This window comes from Macaca fascicularis, chromosome 2 (assembly GCF_037993035.2).
Source record: "Macaca fascicularis isolate 582-1 chromosome 2, T2T-MFA8v1.1".
Taxonomy (NCBI): Eukaryota; Metazoa; Chordata; class Mammalia; order Primates; family Cercopithecidae; genus Macaca; species Macaca fascicularis.
Genome location: NC_088376.1, coordinates 128,749,958 through 128,769,081, shown reverse-complemented (window position 1 = coordinate 128,769,081; position 19,124 = coordinate 128,749,958). Strand labels below are relative to the sequence as shown.

Genomic DNA, 19,124 nt, shown 5'->3' with positions numbered 1-19,124 from the left:
TTAAGTGTTTATATAAAAGTAATAACCCCAGCTGCTATGGCTTAGATATAACTTTTTTTTTTTAAGGAGTTTGAGTATATTACAGAATGTAGGAAGTCTGATTCTCAATGCCTCTTGTTTTCTGTTTGTTTAGTTAGTTATCTGGCTCCATTTTACAGCACCAATTTTCATCTTTATTGATTTTCTGCTGATTAAAAAAAAACTGTCTGTATCTTTTGCTCATTTTTTTGGTCTTCCTTTAAGAAAGTGTTCTGGGCCGGGCACGGTGGCTCACGCCTGTAATCCCAGCACTTCAGGAGGTCGAGGTGGGCGGATCATCTGAGGTCAGAAATTTGAGACCAGCTTGGCCAACATGGTGAAACCTCCATCTCTACTACAATACAAAAATTAGCCGGGCATGATGGTCCGCACCTGTAATCCCAGCTGCTTGGGGGCTGAGACAGAGAATCATTTGAATCCGGGAGGCAGAGGTTGCAGTGAGCCGAGATTGCACCACTGCACTCCAGCCTGGGTGACAGAGCAAGACTTCATCTCCACCAAAAAAAAAAAAAAGTTCTGAATATGGATACTCTGTCAAAATTCAACATCTGCTGGTCTTCTTGGATAAGGCTGCCTTTGGTCTCTCTAAAGAGGCTAACCTGGATTCCTCTTTGGTGAGAGGACAGTATACATTTCAAATAAGGCATTAGAGGTCTTCCAGGAAATTATGATTGTGAGCATTTCCCTCTCTTTTTCAAGTTTCCAGTGTCTTTAGAATCTCACTGTGCCTTTTTAGAAATATGGCCAATTCTTGTGCTATATTTTATGCTCCAGGTGCCTTGGAACCCAGTTGTATGGGGGCACTGTGGACAAGGGTGCAAGTCCTAGCTCTGCATTTAAAGGTTACATGATCTTAGGAAAGTTTTTCAACCTTTCTGACTTAGTCTGTTTTCCATTGCTATAACTGAATCCCTGAGACTGGGTAATTTATAAAGAAAGAAATGTGTTATGTGGCCAGGCGCAGTGATTCACAACTGTAATCCCAGAACTTTGGGAGGCTGAGGCAGGAGGATTGCTTGAACATGGTTGTTCCAGACAAGCCTGGGCAACATAGGGAGACCCCATCTGTATAAAAAATTTTTTAAAAATAAAAAATAGTCAGGCATGGTATCTCATGCCTATGATAGGTCTCAGCTACTCAAGAGGCTGAGGTGGGAGGATCACTTGACCCCGGGAGGTCAAGGCTGCAGTGAGCCATGATTGTGCCATTGTAATCCAGTCTGGGCAACAGAGTGATACCCTGCCTCAAAAAAATAGTATTTCTTACAATTCTGGAGGTTGGGAAGGCCAAAGTCTAGGACCACATTTGATGAATACCTTCTTGTTTGTGAGGACTCTCTGCAGTCCCAAGGTGGCACAGGACATAACATGGCAAGGGGGCTCACCAGAGACAGCCAAACTGGCTTTTGCAACAGTCTCAGTCTCCTGACAACTCGCCCACTCCCTTGATAACCCATTCATTCATTCATTCATTCATTCATTCATTCATTCATTCATTTATTCATGAGGACGGAGCCTTCATGACCCAGTCACTTGCCAAAGGTCCTACCTTTCAAAACAGCTGCACTGTGGGACAAGATTCCAATATGTGAACTTTTGGGATACATTCAAACCATAGCAGCCTCCTTATCTACAAAATGGGGATGGTGATGATGATGATGTTGATGATGGCACTAGCTATCTCACAGGGATACATGAATTGTATAAGACTATGTAGGGTAAGTCAAGGTCACTATAGGCTTTTTGTGAGGGACTCAGGGCTAGGACTTCAATATATGAGTTTGGTTGGTGGGGAGGCACAGTTCCACCCATAACATGACGGGAGGCTCTGTCCTCATCACCTAGTATAGTTCTTAACCCAGAGTATGCCATCAGCACCTCTCTGCTAAATGAATTCATATGTGCTAACGAGCAAGAATGAACAAATGATAAACAATATCTGTCTGTGTTGACCATCGAAGCATTTAAAACATGGATTTGTATCGCATGTTCTAACATTGAGAGTTCTCAATGATGCTTATTCCTTGAGTTCTGTGTCTCACTATGCTAAATTAGAACATCTGATCTAGGAATGTCCAGATCACTTTTTTTTTTTTTTTTTAAAAAAAGGTCTCATATACCTATACTTGTCTACTTGATTTAGCTCAAGTAGCGTTACAGTCAATCACAAATTCAGTCACAAATACAGAATATTTAAATTTTGACTTTGGAGTAATTAGCTACAACTTGAATTTTGTTCTGTTCTGAAATGTAGCACTTCGGATTTTGATTTAATAATGGCTATTTGGTTGCATAAAGCAGGATTTTAGCTTTTGTGAGAAGCTAATTAGGTTGGAACTGGTTTAAGCACTTATTTTCCTGGAATGATTTCAGTCCAGTTAGCCATACCTTTTTCTTCTTGCTCAGATGTAAACACAAGTACTCACAGCAGTCTCAAATGCAAAATTGATAAATGTACTATGCTGCTGACAGTATAACTTCTGGAACTATATTATTTTGGGATATGCTGAGGTAATGAGATTTAAATTCTGTTAGATTTGGAAATTCAAGGTTTTTACAGTTTTCTCAATACAGCAGTAGACTAGAGAGAACAATAACAGGAATTTTTTTAAGATGGAGCTGGTGGCCTTTGAGTTCAGTGTTTTCCTGAACATAATGCTCTGCTAAGTTTACTCTTGCTAAAAATAAATAAAAATAATAATTATAAAAGGAAGTGAAGTGGTCAGAGAAGGAAAACAGGTTTCTCAGTGTAGACCATTACAGAGCCCTTAATGTGTTAATGTATTTAGGTTGGTGCAAAAGTAATTGCGGTTTTTGCTATTTCATACATTTTGACTTTCCAAGAGGGGGCTGTGTTATGCAGACTTTGCCACATATATTTGCTCTGAAACCCCTTTTTTCTTAAGGCACCAGTGTCCTAAGAAATACTCTCAGGATGGTCACTCTGGACAGTCTAAAATAAGGTGCACATTTTTCTAGTTTGGTAAGTGGGGCATATTGGTCAGAATTTCTTTTACTGCTCAGAATATCGTAGTATTATATCATGGTATTTCATAGGCATCACTCAAAATATCAATTTTTAACTTAGACTATTATAGTGGTTAAAATGTTGTAGATCTAGGCTGGGCGTGGTGGCTAACACCTATAATCCCAGCACTTTGGGAGGCTGAGGCAGGTGGATCACTTGAGGTCAGGAGTTCATGACCAGCCTGGCCAAGAGAGTGAAACCCTGTCTCTACTAAAATAAAATAAAATAAAATAAAATAAAAATACAAAAATGAGCTGGGCGTGGTGGCAACTACTTGGGAGGCTGAGGCACGAGAATCACTTGAACCCAGGAGGTGGAGGTTGTAGTGAATCAAGATTGTGACACTGCACTCCAGCCTGAGTGACAGAGCAAGACTCTGTCTCAAAAAAAAAAAAAAAAAAAGTTGTGTCTCTAGTGCTGTTTTTCAAACTTCAGCCTTTTTTAAAAAAAGCATTTAAAAACATTTCTGTTAAGACTTTCTTTGAAAGTGTCAGAAAGCCAGCTCCATCTGGCAACAGCAATAACAGTGTGACAGTGTATCAGGAGAGGGGTTTTTAAACTTCAGAGTGTATCACCAGGACTCAGCCCTTCTCTATCCCTTGGTTTTTCTCTTCCTCTAAATTCATTTGATTCTCAAGGAAGATATTTGCCTGTGTAAGCAAATAGACTCCACGTAGTCTACTCTGCATTTGCAGTGGAAATTAAACCTTTATTTCCTATCCTTCCAACATAGTCCCTGGTTTAAATCTCATTGGCTGGTTTGGGCCCAGTGAGTCCTTTCCTTCCTGCCCCTCCTATTGCTGTGGTAGGCAAAGCTGGATTGTGTGCAGCTCTTGTGTCAAGGAGTAGGGTCAACCTCAGTGAAACAACATGTGCTGAGCCGGGGAACGGGCACAGGATACAGATCCCCAGAAGAAAATAGAGGTGCTGTAGCCAGAAGCAGCAGAAATGTATGCCTGGCAGGTAAAAATGACAGGTATCCCATATACTTGCCCTTAGCTTGCTGACTTGTGAAAAACTTCTTTTCTTGTGAATTGAATTAAAAAAGATTTCAGTTAGTTGACCTTCTAGTTAGTTAAGCTGCAGCTAATTAGGTTAGTTAGATGACTAGGTGCTGATGGAGTCAATAAATGGACACTTGGCACAAAAATAAAGTTAACAGGTCCTGACATTTCACTATGGGAAGCAATAGGGAGGGAGGATTCCAAGAGGACTTTAAATATTCCAGACGATGTAACTGTAACCAGACCAGGAGTTTTCTTTGTCTGTGGACTTCTCCACCAGGGGGACAATGTGTCTTTTGCCTGGCACATAGTTAATTCTGAAGGATATTTTATTATTGCAGAACGAGGAGATTGGGGTGGTTTTTTATTTTTACTGACTTTGGATCGTTAACTAAAATAGGGAACAAAGGACAAAATGTAGGTTTAGGAAAGAAGATGCTGAGTGCAAATTTGAAGGTGAAATGTATTTGAGCTGCTGGTGGGACAGTTTGGGAGAATCGGGCGGTTAGGAACGTGGAACCCAGGTCTGTTTTATTGTATCCTGGGAAAATCCAATCTTGTCTTTATTTTGGTTCAAAATAAAACTTTCTTTGATAAAAGCAAAGGCGTATTTCCTTGTGAGAGGCAGTAAGATGGAATGCTTTATCAAATAAAAAGACTGTTCAAGGGAAGTGCTCTTGGAGCATTTGTTTTCCCTTAAAGACACTGATATCTGGGTCTCAGAGGGATTATATATTTCCAGATGTTTCCATTTGTGAGTGTCAAGTTGCATTAGATGCCACATTTTAGTGACACAACATCACTTTGCCTCATTGAGGACAATTTGGGGCACAAAAATCATAGTTAAGGAAAATTTACATTTGCTTCTCTTGCAGTCTGTTTTTCCAGAGTAGGGATAGTGTAGAAAAATAAAGGTACAAACAGAGCTGGCAGCATCCAGATAGTTTCTTACTCAGTAGTTCTCAAGTCGGTGCCTCTCTGATTTGTAATACATATTTTTAATGTGTTCCCTTTATTATCCTAATATGAGATAAATAGATAATGCATCCTGTTAGTATACCTAATTTTAAAAATTATATAGTGACTCAACTAGTATCTATAGAAAATAAAAATAAAAGGAAAGTAACTTACAATAAATGATGCATATTGCAGTATGTATAATACATTCTTGGGTACAAGTTTACTAGAGCCAAGCTTCTCCTGGGGATCTTGTTAAAATGCAGATTCTGATTCAGCAGCTCCAGTGTGGGGGGCCTGAGATTCTGCCTTTCTTCCTTCTTTCCTTCCTTCCTTCCTTCCTTCCTTCCTTCCTTCCTTCCTTCCTTCCTTCCTTCCTTCCTTCCTTTTCCTTCCTTCCTTCCTTCCTTCCTTCCTTCCTTCCTTCCTTCCTTCCTTCCTTCCTTCCTTCCTTCCCTCCCTCCCTCCCTCCCTCCCTCCTTCCTTCCTTCCTTCCTTCCTTCCTCTTTTCCTTCCTTCCTCCCTCCCTCCCTCCCTCCCCCCCTCTTTCTTTTTTCTTTCTTTTTTTCTCTTTCTTTCTTTCTTTCTTTCTTTCTTTCTTTCTTTCTTTCTTTCTTTCTTTCTTATTTTCTTCCTTTTCTTTCTCTCTCTCTTTCTCTCTCTCTTTCTTTTTTCCTACTGGAAGTACTTTTTAAGAAAAAAATTCTAGACACTTAACAGTACATAACATTTCAACAGCGAAGCATTAGTTAAGAGGGGGTTTTCAGGAGGTGGGGATTCTAGAATATTAGGAAAATATGTTGGTATCCTCCTTCATTATAGATGGATGGCATAGGTCATAATGCCATTCTTCTATAATGAAGAAGGGTACCAACATTTGATATTGGCTACTAAGCCAATGTCAAAACCCAGTGGAATGACACTTCTATAGAGTTTATTTCCCTTTCTGCTATCTTCCCTTCCCCACGGAAACGTCTGCCACCATATAAAGCGTGGTAGCACCTAGCTTAAGCTTCAGTGTTCCCCCTTGGGTAGGAATGAGAGTGAAGGGAAGGTCACTCTTGAGTTTCCATGCTTTCTTCTTCCTCTCCTTGAGGTGGTTCTTCTGTCTCCTCTTCTTCCTCTCTTTCCTTTTTCTCTAATGGCTCCTCTAAGCCTTTTCTGAAGGTGTTACTCTCACTCCATCCCAGGTAGATATTTCAGAAGTAAGATGGCTGGCATCACCCTCCTGACAAGGATCTTCCTAAAGCCACCATGTGAGAGGATTCGGACCGAGTCTGAGCTGTGTAGCAGACTGTGTCCTGCTGTTCTAGGGTCATGACTGTGTACTCTGAAGTTGCCCCTCTCACAGGGGTCAGTGATACCCATGGACCCTGGCAGGAACAGTCCTGCACCCAAAATCTGCAAGCAACACCTGTGTGCAGTGTTTAGGGCCAAAGGCTGTCTGTTGGTGTTATCACAGCATAATGACCTAGTAAGCCTAGGATCCAGGGTGTGAGGGGCTCAAAGCCAGGAAGACGAACCTTAAGTCCTTCAGTAGTCTGATGAGAACTTTAACTGTGGACTGAGAACCATTTTCCTTGAACCAGCGGGCATGCCGGATGGCTGCTAAGGCACTCTGCAATACCTTGATATCCAACGGAGTTCTGGGTCCTGTTTTGGAAGATTGGGTGGCACTGTTGTAACGACAGTCTTCACCGTAGCATCAGAAGAACTGATTTCAAAGCCAGTTTCGTTGGTTGGTACGGTCAAAACTTCAGAAGGATCCTGTGCTCTCAGGCTTCCCACGACTTTGTTTCCCAGGGGAGCAACAGCTTCCAACGTTGGCACAATCTTGCATATTACCAGCGGGGCAGCTGCATTGTGGCCTGTAGTGATGGTTCTCTTTTTGTAGGATCCCACCTATCCAGCTTCTTCAATTTGCACTTCAGACGTCCCTGGAGCCACAATCAGACTGTCAATCACATTGTTGATTTTTGTCACCAGGGAAAGGTAAGAGGCCTGCTCAGCAGAATCAGGAGCTGGGGTCCTGATTGCTCTTCAGCAAGGCCTCATTGAAGGAAGCTGTATCAGGTGTGGGCTTGACCCAGGGAAAGGCCATTTCACACAAATAGAAATCAAACGAGATATGTGGTACAAAGGGCCTGAACTCTCCTCCTGAGACTCTTCTGAAGCCAAAGTGCCCACCATAACCATGACCTTTGTCACTCCTCATGATGCCTTAAATTCCAAATGGAAGCTGCACCAATCACCCCTTCCTCCCCTGCCCCCCTCTCTTTTAAAATCTTGAGACAGGGTCTTGCTATGTTATTCGGGCTGGTCTTAAACTCCTGGGCTCATGTGATCCTCCTGCCTCAGCCTCTCAAGGTAGCTTGGATTTCAGGTGCATGCCTGAAATCCAAGATTCTTCATTTCTAATTAACTCCCAAGTGCTGTCAGTACTGCTGTTCCGTGACCACTTTTTGAATAGCAAGACTTTTTAGGAGTTAATGAAGTAGTCAGATGCTTGCACCTATACATAGAATCACTGTGAATATTTCAGCTATAAAAGTGACTGCCACAGATGCTTCGAATGGGCAACAGTAAACCAGAAACGACCTTGCTGTTGGAGATTCAATATTCCAAAATGATAACTTAGTAAAGTTACAAAGAAAAAGTAGCAGTTTCCTCTGAATTTGCATGGTTTAGCGTGTGGTGTGTATTAAAACTATAAAAAACATACTGTGCATTTATTTTTATGTGAAATGAAGGAAGGTTCTTGGCTCAGATGATTGGCATTTCACTTCATGTCCACTGAGACAGTCCTAAGTCATGCATGCCATAGCACAATTCATTGAGAGATTCTGCCTCTTAAATCCCAGTTTTGGCTTCCAGTTGCTTCAACAATCCCCTTCCTCTCTGCATTTAGAAAACATCCCTACAGGGCCGGGCGTGGTGGCTCATGCCTGTAATCCCAGCACTTTGGGAGGCCGAGGCGGGTGGATCACGAGGTCAGGAGATCGAGACCATCCTGGCTAACACAGTGAAACCCTGCCTCTACTAAAAATACAAAAAATTAGCTGGGTGTGGTGGTGGGCACCTGTAGTCCCAGCTATTCGGGCAGGATAATCACTTGAACTTGGGAGGTGGAGGTTGCAGTGAGCCAAGATTGTGCTACACCCTGGTGACAGCGAGACTCTGTCTCAGAAAACCAACCAAACAAAAAACAAAAACACACCCCTTCAGATTTCCAAAATGCCCAGAAGAGAGATACCATCTATGGAGAACCCCTGAACCCAAAGGCCAATGAATGGGAACAGGCCATAAGATGATTCGTAGGTGTGATATGACTGCTCCTAGTTTGTTCAAGCAAATTGTCCCCTGAGCCAGGGGCCAAAGAAAATCAAGTAGAGAGTCACAGTTATTGCACAGAACATGACAGCAGAGCTGTACAGTCTTGCCGGAGGTGTTTTCTCTGCTGTTCACTTTGTTTCCCTAGTAATTGGGGAAAAAGTTTCTATGGCCATATTTGCAGCTGACAGATTTGTTTTGCACCGTGCTGCGAGAGGGTGTTAAGTGGAGGCCTGTGAAGAATCTGAAGCAAATGGAGATAATTTTCGGGGGAAAAAAAAGTGTCTAACTTCCTAGTAACCACAGACTGAATTGTGTTTTTCCAGCTTAGTTTCTGTCTCTCTCAGTAGCCCTTGAGTGTCAGAGACCACTGGCATTCTTCCAGGACTGGAAAGGCAAGAGAGCAGTTGTTCAGAGCAGCATAATCCTCTGAAGTTCATTTGTACTTGGTAGTTTTCCTGAAAGCCTTATTTTTACTAAAATAGAAACTGATGGAAATGATCAAATGAAAATAGCAATATGTAGGGTGAGTTTTATTAGTTGAATCAAAAGATGTATTTATTTGCTACTTCTAGATTAACACGACCACCTCAGATAGTTTCTTAAGTGAAAATATTTTAGTCCCCAGACAAGCTACGTTCTTTGACATTGTGTGTAATACAAAATATATATGAGATGGATTTTTCCGCTTTTGATATCAAGCAGCTTTTGTAACACTGGAATGTGAAAATGATATATATTCATTAGAGGCTGTCTGAAAAATAAGTTTAAAATTTGAGGAAAAAGTTAAAATGCAAATAAAGGCATGTGTAATTGTACCACCCAGAAATAACAACTATTAACCAGAATTTTCTCCTAATCTTTTTTTTTTTTTTTTTTTTTTTTTTTTAATGAGGAAATACACAAGCATGTGCTCACATTTTAACAAAATTAGAATAGTTTCACTACTTTTGCATGCTGGTATTTTCACTTCTATTATGAAGTATGCATCTTAATGATACTCATCTTCAGCACTTTTTTATTAATGGAAAATTTTGAGATAATTGTGGATTCATAAGCAGTTCTACGAAATAATGCAGTGAGGGCCCTTCTATACTTAGTTTGGTTTCCTCCAGTGGTATAATTTTCCAAAGCTATAGTATAATATTGCAATCAGGATATTGACATTAATACAGTCTACCAGGCCAAACGTGATGGCTCATTCCTATAATTCTAGCACTTTGGAAGGCTGAGGCTGGTGGATCACTTGAGCCCAGGAGTTCGAGACCAACCTGAGCAACATAGCAAAACCCCATCTCTACCAAAAAATAAAAAAAAGTAGCCAGGTATGGTGGCGTGCACCTGTGATCCCAAATGCTTGAGAAGCTGAGGCTAGTGGATTGCTTGAGCCTGGGAGGTTGAGGCTACAGTGAGCTGAGATTGTGGCACTGCACTCTGGGCGACAGAGGACTCTGTCTCAAAAAACAAAAACAATCCTAACAAGTGTAGTCAAATTTCCCCAGTTTTACTTATACTTATTTGTGCGTATGTGTGTATTTAGATTTATACACAATTTTATCACCTATGTAGGTTCATGTGTCTACAACTACAGTCAGGATATCGAACAGTGCTGATACCACCAAGATCCCTTTTATAGCCATACCCATCTCTCCCCTGGCCCCCTTGAAACTCCTGACAACCACTAATCTATCTTCAGTTTGTGAAACTTGGGTCATATCAGAATTTTTATATTAACGGAATATATAATGTTTGTTGCCAAGTAGTATTTCATGATATGTGTATACCACAGTTTAGCCACTTACCTGTTGAAGGACATCTTGGCATCTTGGCTGATTCTAGTTTTTAGCTATTATACATAGGCTGTTGTGAACACTGGCATACAGGTGGTGGTTGTAGTTGTTTTTTTAATTTAAAATTTTCCTTTTTCTGGGATAAATGTCCAAGAGTACAATTGTTGGTTGAGTATTTAGGGTTTTTTTTTTTTTTTTTTTTGAGACAGAGTCTCTGTTGCTCAGCCTGGAATCCAGCGGCATGATCATAGCTCACTGTAGCCTCCGATTTCTGGGCTCAAAAAATCCTCCTGCCCCAGCCTCCTGAGTAGCTGGGACTACAGGTGTACGCCATCCATCCTGGATAATTTTTTTTTTTTTTTTTTGAGATGGAGTCTCACTGTATCACCCAGGCTGGAGTACAGTGGCACCGTCTCCGCTCACTGCAAACTCCGCTTCCCAGGTTCACGCCATTCTCCTGCCTCAGCCTCCCGAGTAGCTGGGACTATAGGTGCTCACCACCACACTTGGCTAATTTTTTGTATTTTTAGTAGAGACGGGGTTTCACCATGTTAGCCAGGATGGTCTCAATCTCCTGAGCTTGTGATCCACCCGCCTAGGCCTCCCAAAGTGTTGGGATTACAGGCGTGAGCCACTGTGCCCGGCCAATCCTAGGTAATTAAAAAAAATTTTTTTTGTAGAGATGAGCTGTCTTTAGGCTGGTATCAAACTCCTGGGCTCAAGCGAACCACCTTCCTTGGCCTCCCAAAGTGCTGTAGTTAACGTGAGTGTGTGTTTTCTTATAAAACTACTTGCCAGAGTGGCTATACTATTTTACATCTTACCAGCAGTATGAGTGTAATCCAGATTTTTCACATCCTTGCCAGCATTTGGTGGCGTCACTGTTTTCATTTCATCCATTCTGATAAGTGTGAAGTGCTCTCATTGTGGTTTAAATTTGCACTTTCCTAATGCCAAGTGATGTTAAGCATCTTTGCATGTGCTTGCCATATATATATAGCCTGTTCAGTCAGATGTCTTTTCAGGTCTTTGGCCCATTTTCTAATTGGATTGTCTGTTTTTTCGATATTGACTTTGGAGAATTCTTTATATGTTCTAGATACTTGTTCTTTGTCACCTATGTGATTTGCATGTATTTTCTCTCTCAGTCTATAGCTTGTTTTTTTTTTTTTTTAATAAGACTCTTTTTTTAGAGCAGTTTTAGGTTTACAGCAAAATTGAGAGACATGTCTGGAGGTATCCCATATACTCCCTGCCCCAATACGTGCATAGTCTCCCCCATTATCAATATCCTGCATGAGAGTGATGCTTTCATTACAGCTGGAGAACCTACAAGGACACATCATTGTCACCCAAAATCCATTGTGTACATGAGGGTTACCTCCTGATGACATAAATGACATAGCTCTGTGGGTTTAGATAAATTTATAATGACATGTATCCACCACTGTATACCAGGGGTCCCCATCCCCCAGGCCACACACTGGTACTGGTCTGTACTGGTCTGTGGCCTGTTAGGAACTGGGCTGCACAGCTGGAGATGAGCAGCAGCAAGCAAGCATTACTCCCTGAGCTCTGCCTTCTGTCAGATCAGCATTGCCATTCGATTCTCATAGAAGCATGAACCTCATTGTGAACTGTGCATGTGGGGGATCTAGGATGTGTACTCTTTATGAGAATCTAATGCCTAATGATCTGAGATGTAACAGTTTCATCTCAAAACCATCCCCTCCCCCATCCCGATCCGTGGAAAAATTATCTTCCACGAAACTGGTCCCTGGTGCCAAAAAGTTTGGGGACCACTGTCATACACCGTTTTACTCACGGCCCTGAAAATCTTCTGTGCTCTGCCTGTTAGCGTTCTTTTTCATTCTCTTCACATGGGCTTTCACAGAGTGAAAGTTTTACTTTTTTTTTTTTTTTTTTGAGACGGAGTCTCGCTCTGTCGCCCAGGCTGGAGTGCAGTGGCGCGATCTCAGCTCACTGCAAGCTCCGCCTCCCGGGTTCCCACCATTCTCCTGCCTCAGCCTCCCGAGTAGCTGGGACTACAGGTGCCCACCACCTCGCCCAGCTAGTTTTTTGTATTTTTTAGTAGAGACGGGGTTTCACTGTGTTAGCCAGGATGGTCTCGATCTCCTGACCTTGTGATCCCCCCGTCTCGGCCTCCCAAAGTGCTGGGATTACAGGCTTGAGCCACGTAAGTTTTACATTTTGATTAGATTCAATTTTCCTTGAGTGGATCATGCTTTTGGTGTCATGCCTAGTAACTTTTTCTCTGTCCCTATATCCTCGAGATTTTTTTCTTAAGTTTCTTCCTAAAAGTTGTATAGTTTTACATTTTACAGTTAAGTTCCTGATCCATGCCAAGTAAATTTGGTGTGAGAGAGAAAGGTCACAACTGACTTGGTGTAAAGTGTGAGAGGCAGGTCAATGCTCCTTTCTTGATCTGTGCATGTCCACTTGCTCTAGCTCCATTTGTTGAAAGACTATATCCTTCCTTCACTGAATGCTTTTTGAACTTTTATCAGTAATCAGTTGGGCATATTTTAGGTCTATTTCTGGGTTCTGTGTTTCTTCCCTTGATCTAGGTCTCTTTCCCTTTGCCAGTACCACAGTCTTGATTACTATGGTTATGTGACGAGCCTTAAAATTGGGCAGAGTGATTCCTCCCACTTCCTTCTTTGTAAGGAGTATTTTAGCTAGTCTGGGGCTGGGCTGCTTGTTGTCACTGGGTCTCCTTTTCTGGCTTTGCATGCCCACCCGTGATGCTACTTTTGAATCTTGGATTCATTTTCTAGGTTTCTCTTCAGAGGGTTTTTTGTTTTACTAAAGGAAATAAATTCCCTTTTTCCAGGGAATTTTTTCTTTTTTCCTCTGAGTACGCTAAAAGCTAACCCTAGAAGTTAAAATTGTGGATGTGAATCATGTTATTTATGCTCCCTTAAGCCTGCCAAACTCAACTGGACGAAGTAGCACATGTGTGTAATCCTAGCTATTCAGGAAGCTGAGGTGGGAGGATAGCTTGAAGTCACAAGTTCAAGACCAGCCTGGGCAACCTAGCGAGACCTCATCTTTCAATTAAAAAAAAAACAAAAAAACAAAAAACCCTCCAAAACTCTTATTAAACATCTTGCTATGAATTTGTTCTGCTTTTGTATCATCTACTCACTTGGGCATCTAATTATTAAGTTCTTTTCATTTTGTTCAAATTTAGCTGTATAATTGAGAATGGGGATGAAGATATGGAAAGTACTTTTTATCTATGAGTGCTTTGTTCAAAAGCAAGATGGCTTTGCACCGAGTCTCAGTAAACTTGAACATAAATAGAAGTGCAAAGGGTTTCCTAGTATTTATTTAAACAGAAAGTTTTCAGGGGTTATCTTCTATGGAAAATGTTTCCAAACAATGTGACAGCAAAATGATAGTGTAAATTGTAATGTCTGTCCCAGTTGGAGATATAAACATATGAAGTGATTTTTTCTTAAAAATGTTTGGGTGGTTCATTTAGAGTGAAAAGTGATATAACTCACATTCTAAAATAATGATAGGATAAAATAAGGATTTTATCTTTCAGTGTCATATAGGTGCTTTGTTACTTTCCAGGGACTATAGTGAGAAATGGAATTGTGGGCATAGCTTATTTGGGGCAGATGTTTCTAGATTGTGGTCTATAAATGAGACCCAGGTCTTTGGAAGAGAGAGGGAATAAATTCAGGGAGAAAGGATTTAGAATTATTCTTGGTCTTATAAATAATGAAGTGGCTGCTCTTAAGTAACTATAATGGCATTTTAGCTAGTAGACAAAATAGTACCTAAGCCCTGTTTTCAAAGTCCCTGAGACACTAATGCACAGATAATAAATCAAAATACAAGAATGTAGGTGCTTTGTCCCTAAGTCCCACTACAGATCTTGATTAAGTAGGTCTGGATCTGTGGACCTATGGAGAACTCCTTTGCCAGAACGGCTTAAGAACTAAAGTAGGCCAAAATCAATTCTTCATCTTCCCAATGCCCAAACTAAAATACTGAATCTTTCCATCCCATTATGAGAAAAACTCATACTATATTTTTTTGACTTGCCTGGGAGGATAATTCTAGTATGTATGCCTTTTGTTCCATAATTGCTATCATTATTATGATTCTAATAACTATTAAAATATCATATTATATCATTATTATATTATTTCAAGTGGCTGGGCGTAGTGGCTCAGGCCAGGTGTTGAGGCTCACCCCTGCAATCCTAACACTTTGGAAGGCTGAGGCTGGAGGATCACTTGAGCCCAGGAGTTCAAGACCAGCCTGGACAACATAGCAAGACCTTGTCTCTACTAAAAATTAAAAAATAAAAATTAACCAGGTGTGGTGGTGTGTGCTTGTAGTCCCAGCTCCTCAGGAGACTGAGGCAGGAGGATCACTTGAGCCAGGGGGTTGAAGATTCTGTGAGCTATGATGCACCGCTGCTCTCTAGCCTGGACAACAGAGCAAGAGACTGTCTCTAAATAAATACATCAATCGATTGATCAATCAATAAGCTGTCCATCACAAGAGCTCCCTTGTTTGAATGATAAATGGTGTGATCACCATAGTCTTATCATATTCAAATCAGAGACAGATCAAAAGGAAGGAATGAATGACCTGCAAGAGATGGTGCCTTATAGCTTGGCGAAGACCCACTCAGGGCTGCTGTCCCTTGGTGGGTCTAGGCTGAGGTGAGAATAGGGTAGGGAATTGGAATCCAAGGGAGGTGCTAGACCCATACTGCCTAATGCCATGGAAGAATAGAAAGTGTACAAAGAAAAAAGTGAGAGACGTAAGGCCTTTGTCTGTATGATGCTGTCCCAACTTTCTTATCTCCATACTTAGAAGGGAAAAAGCTTTGGGATCAAAGAGAGAGAGAAGTAATCTTTTTACCTTCTAAGTAAGGACTCTGTGTGCCTTCATCCCACTTCAGAAGTATGCCTGAAATATGAGTTATTTGGCCATACCCTGGTCCTACAGTAGTCCTAGTCTTTGCTACCACCCAAGCCAGCTTCATGGAAACTAGGCCATATTGGCATGCAAGACCAAGAGTACTGTTTTAAATAAACGTGTCCCAGATTTGTTCTAGTTTATAGGAAAAATAAAAAATAATTTGCAAACCAGCAACAGTTATTAACACAATTTTTGGTGACTTTTCCCCCCACCCCTGTTGGAAAACAGTGGGTTTGAAAACCACCAACCAAGAGTTGTGGGCCTTGAGTCACAGGCAGCGTGCAGAACCTCCTGAGGGTGCTCCCTGTATCTGGTTCTGTGCCTTGGACTGTCATTTTCTTTTCTTCTTGATGGCCTTGCTTTCCAAGGGCTTTTTTTTTTTCTTTCTTTTTTTTTTTTTTTTTTTTTTTTAAATTTGAGAGAGAGTCTTGCTCTGTCACCTAGGCTGGAGTACAGTGGCATGATCTTGGCTCACTGCAACCTCTGCCTTCTGGGTTCAAGGAATTCTTGTGCCTCAGCCTCCCAAAGTGCTGGGATTACAGGTGTGAGCCACTGTGCCTGTCCCCAGGGGCATCTTAATTAAGCAATAGGAATGCAGTTAAGGAAGTGATAAAATTTATCAAAAATCCTTAGGAAATGTCAGCTATAGCTCTTATCACCATGGCTGTCTGTAAAAGGGTGGTCCTGAGATGAAGTAGTCGCTGAGTGCTGGATTTTAAGACCCATCTCACTGTATGGAAATCATATATCAAACACAATGAAAATGAAGCATATTTGTGACAGTTGAGTATAAGACTTTTATTTTATTTTGTTTTTTTCTGAGCTAAGGAAGTAGGCAGGTAAACAGAAAACCTTCACTGCAGAATTGACACACTAGAGGAAAATTGCTTTGTCTGTCCAAAGATATGCTTAACTGACGGGAAATTAAACAACATGATTGAGGAGGAAAACCTGAATAAGTGGAACACGGAAGTAAAAAAGGATTCTGTCACTATTTACGCCCATTATTCAAGTTGGAAGATGGGATGATTCTTAATTATTCATTTAGGTGTCAGTGTGGATAGAAAATCACCATCCTAGAAGGATACATTAAAATGAGTAAGAGATTTTCAAAATTCACAGAATAAGTATGTGTGGAAATTTGAGGGTTTTCAGGAGCCTGTTGAGTTCCAGGGTAGGAGAGAGATGTCATGCCAAATGACAGATTTCTTGTTCAAGGAGTATGAACACAACAGGCTGACAAAATTTGAAAAGAGCAGTGCTGATAAGCAAAAGGAAAGAGAAGAAAGGATGGCTCTGGACTTCCTGCTCTCAGTGAGGCAAGCTGTGGGGTAGTGTGTGTGGCATGAACTTGAGGAAGTGCCGGTTACCTATTCCCTGACATGATCTATTCCTTCCACTCAGGGCCAGTGGACATCTGTATGTATGTTTCCCTTAATCCCATTATGTTTTTACTTGATACCAAGTAGCTCTTTTATTTTGTTAGCAACAAAGCTTGATTTAATTTCTTGGTTTGCAGAGTAGATACTTAAGAAAAATGCAAAACTACTCTCACCTTGCTGTATAAGAAGCTAATTTTTTTTTTACCTTTTTATTTTATTTTTTAAAGATTTTCTTTCTTTTTTTATTATTATACTTTAAGTTATGGGATACATGTGCAGAACATACAGGTTTGTTACATAGGTATACACGTGTCATGGTGGTTTGCTGCACCATCTACATTAGGTATTTCTCCTATTGTTATCCCTCCCCTAGCTCCCCATCCTCTGCCGGGCCCTGGTGCATGATGTTCCCCACCTGTGTCCATGTGTTACCATTGTTCACCTCCTACTTATGAGTGAGAACATGTGCTGTTTGGTTTTCTGTTCCTGTGTTTGCTGAGAATGATGGTTTCCAGCTTCATCCATGTCCCTGCAAAGGACATGAACTTGATCCATTTTTATGGCTGCATAGTATTCCATGGTGTATATGTGCCACATTGTCTTTATCCAGTCTATCACTGATGGACATTTGGGTTGGTTCCAAGTCGTTGCTGTTGTGAAGAGTGAAGTGGCTAACTTTTTAAGGGAATGGAAATACAGCCTGCCAATGATTCATATGGTGTTGGATTTTTGTCTTCATGTGCAGCATATCCAGTGCTTTAGAGCATTCCTTCGTGGATTGGGGTTCGGCCCAGGTGCCTCTTTTGGCATATGAAGAGTTTGACCTTTGACATGGATATGAAAGAGTGAGAGAAAGTGTGCAAGTTGCCACCAAACTCCCGTGCTAACTGCAGAAAGCTGCGAGGTGTGGAGAGTGAAGGAACACAGAGTGATGATTCTCTCTCTTACACCATACGTCTGGGTCCAATGTTGACTTTTAAAACTACCTTCCTGTTTCCACATGCTGAGATTCTTCTTTGATACCTTAAGTTCTCTGCTCAAATCCAACATTTTTCTTAATTACATCTGTCAGTTACATGAAAATCTCCTTTGGTCACTGAGACCCAAACCTTGCCGGTCTGTCATTGAGCCAGGTCATCTTCGATATGACTGTGCTCCTACCCTCAGCCTTTGTCATTGGTGCCTTAGTGACTGCAGAAGCCTCTTAGTCTTCCCATCTCCACCTTGCTCTATACCCCTGCCTTGACCCTTGCTGGCCAATAGTAAAAATCCCCTCCCAAAATATTTTTAAGTAAACAAACAAAAATACAAAATAACGTTTAAAAATAGAAAATGAAAAGTTAAAAAAAAATTCTAAATGTTTATCTCCTCACCTTATTTAGCGTAGTTTCAACTCTAAAGATTTTCCTAGTGCTTCAAAAACTGTAATGTCTACAAATTCTCCTAAACTACCCTGAATTGCTGATCTCTCTCTTGTCATGTATCTCCCTCTCCACCATAAAATTTTAAATTTCCGAAGGGTCCTGCACAGCTCGTAATAAAATACCAAGAGCACGGGAGTCATTGAATTAATAATTGTTGAATTAAATTAAGTACATCTGGTAAAATCCCTTTGAATAGCTCATTAGTAATGGAGTCTGGTATGTTTGTATGTGGGGGAGCAAACTGGGATATGTCATTCTGTATTGTTGAACACAATAGTGTCCCTCCAGAAAAACACTGTTGATTTTGTGTGATTCATTGACAGATTCAAAGGATGGTGTAACCATCTGTTTTCTGTAGTTCCCGAGAAAAGAACAAAAGGATTGGGCTTGGAGTGGAGAATGAGAAGAAGTGGGTAGATAAAAGGTAGAATTTTTTGCACTGCTTAGGTTGTATAATCGACCGGATTACCCGGGAACTCTGCCACCTCCTCCCCGAGTCTGAATAAAAAGGAGTATCTTGTCCTTTGATGGAGATGGTGGACACAGCTTTTCCTAGATGACCTCTCTGGCCTGGTCCAATTCTGCATTTTTAATTGGAGTGTTTTTCTTCCTTATTCTCCAGATTTATTTTTTAAATTACAAAAGAAGTATGTTTGTTTAAAAAAATCTGAAAATTCAGAAATTTATAAACCAAAAGCCCCTGCTCCAATTACTTTTCTTGGAGCTTGCCATGATTATTGCAATCATGATTATTTGCTGTATGTGTTTTCGTGCTGTTTAAATAGAGACACATGTGTGTATGTGTCTTGGCTTTTATAAAAATGTGATTAAAGTTTTCATCGTGTCCTTCAGTTTGCATGTATCCTCATCATTATCATGTGTGAGTGCATAAGTCTCATTTCTTTTTAATGGTTATATAGAGTTTCTCTGTATAGATACATCATAATTTTATAATTGTTCTCATATAGATGGTATATTTGGGTTTTTCCAAAATTCTCTGTCAAACATAATGCTACAAATAGCCTTTATGCTTTTACTACAAGCTTTTCAAAAGTATGCCCTCAATTTATCAAATGCTTTCTTTACATTCTTTGCCGAAGTAACCATGTGGTTTTTCTCCTCTAAACTATTGACATATATAGTGTAGTTTAAAGTCATCAAACAAGGTGAAAATTGAGTCCTGCCATAATTATCTTTGA

At 40.7% G+C, this 19,124-nt stretch overlaps 1 protein-coding gene and 1 pseudogene across 50 annotated transcripts in view; one reads left to right on the top strand and one right to left on the bottom strand.

Annotated features, from left to right (window-relative positions):
* Positions 1-19,124, top strand: part of MAGI1 (membrane associated guanylate kinase, WW and PDZ domain containing 1) — a 677,437-nt gene that overhangs the window by 342,529 nt on the left and 315,784 nt on the right. The gene's annotated exons all lie outside the window — the stretch shown is intronic.
* LOC102135764 (interleukin enhancer-binding factor 2 pseudogene) lies at positions 6,084-7,243 on the bottom strand (annotated as a pseudogene).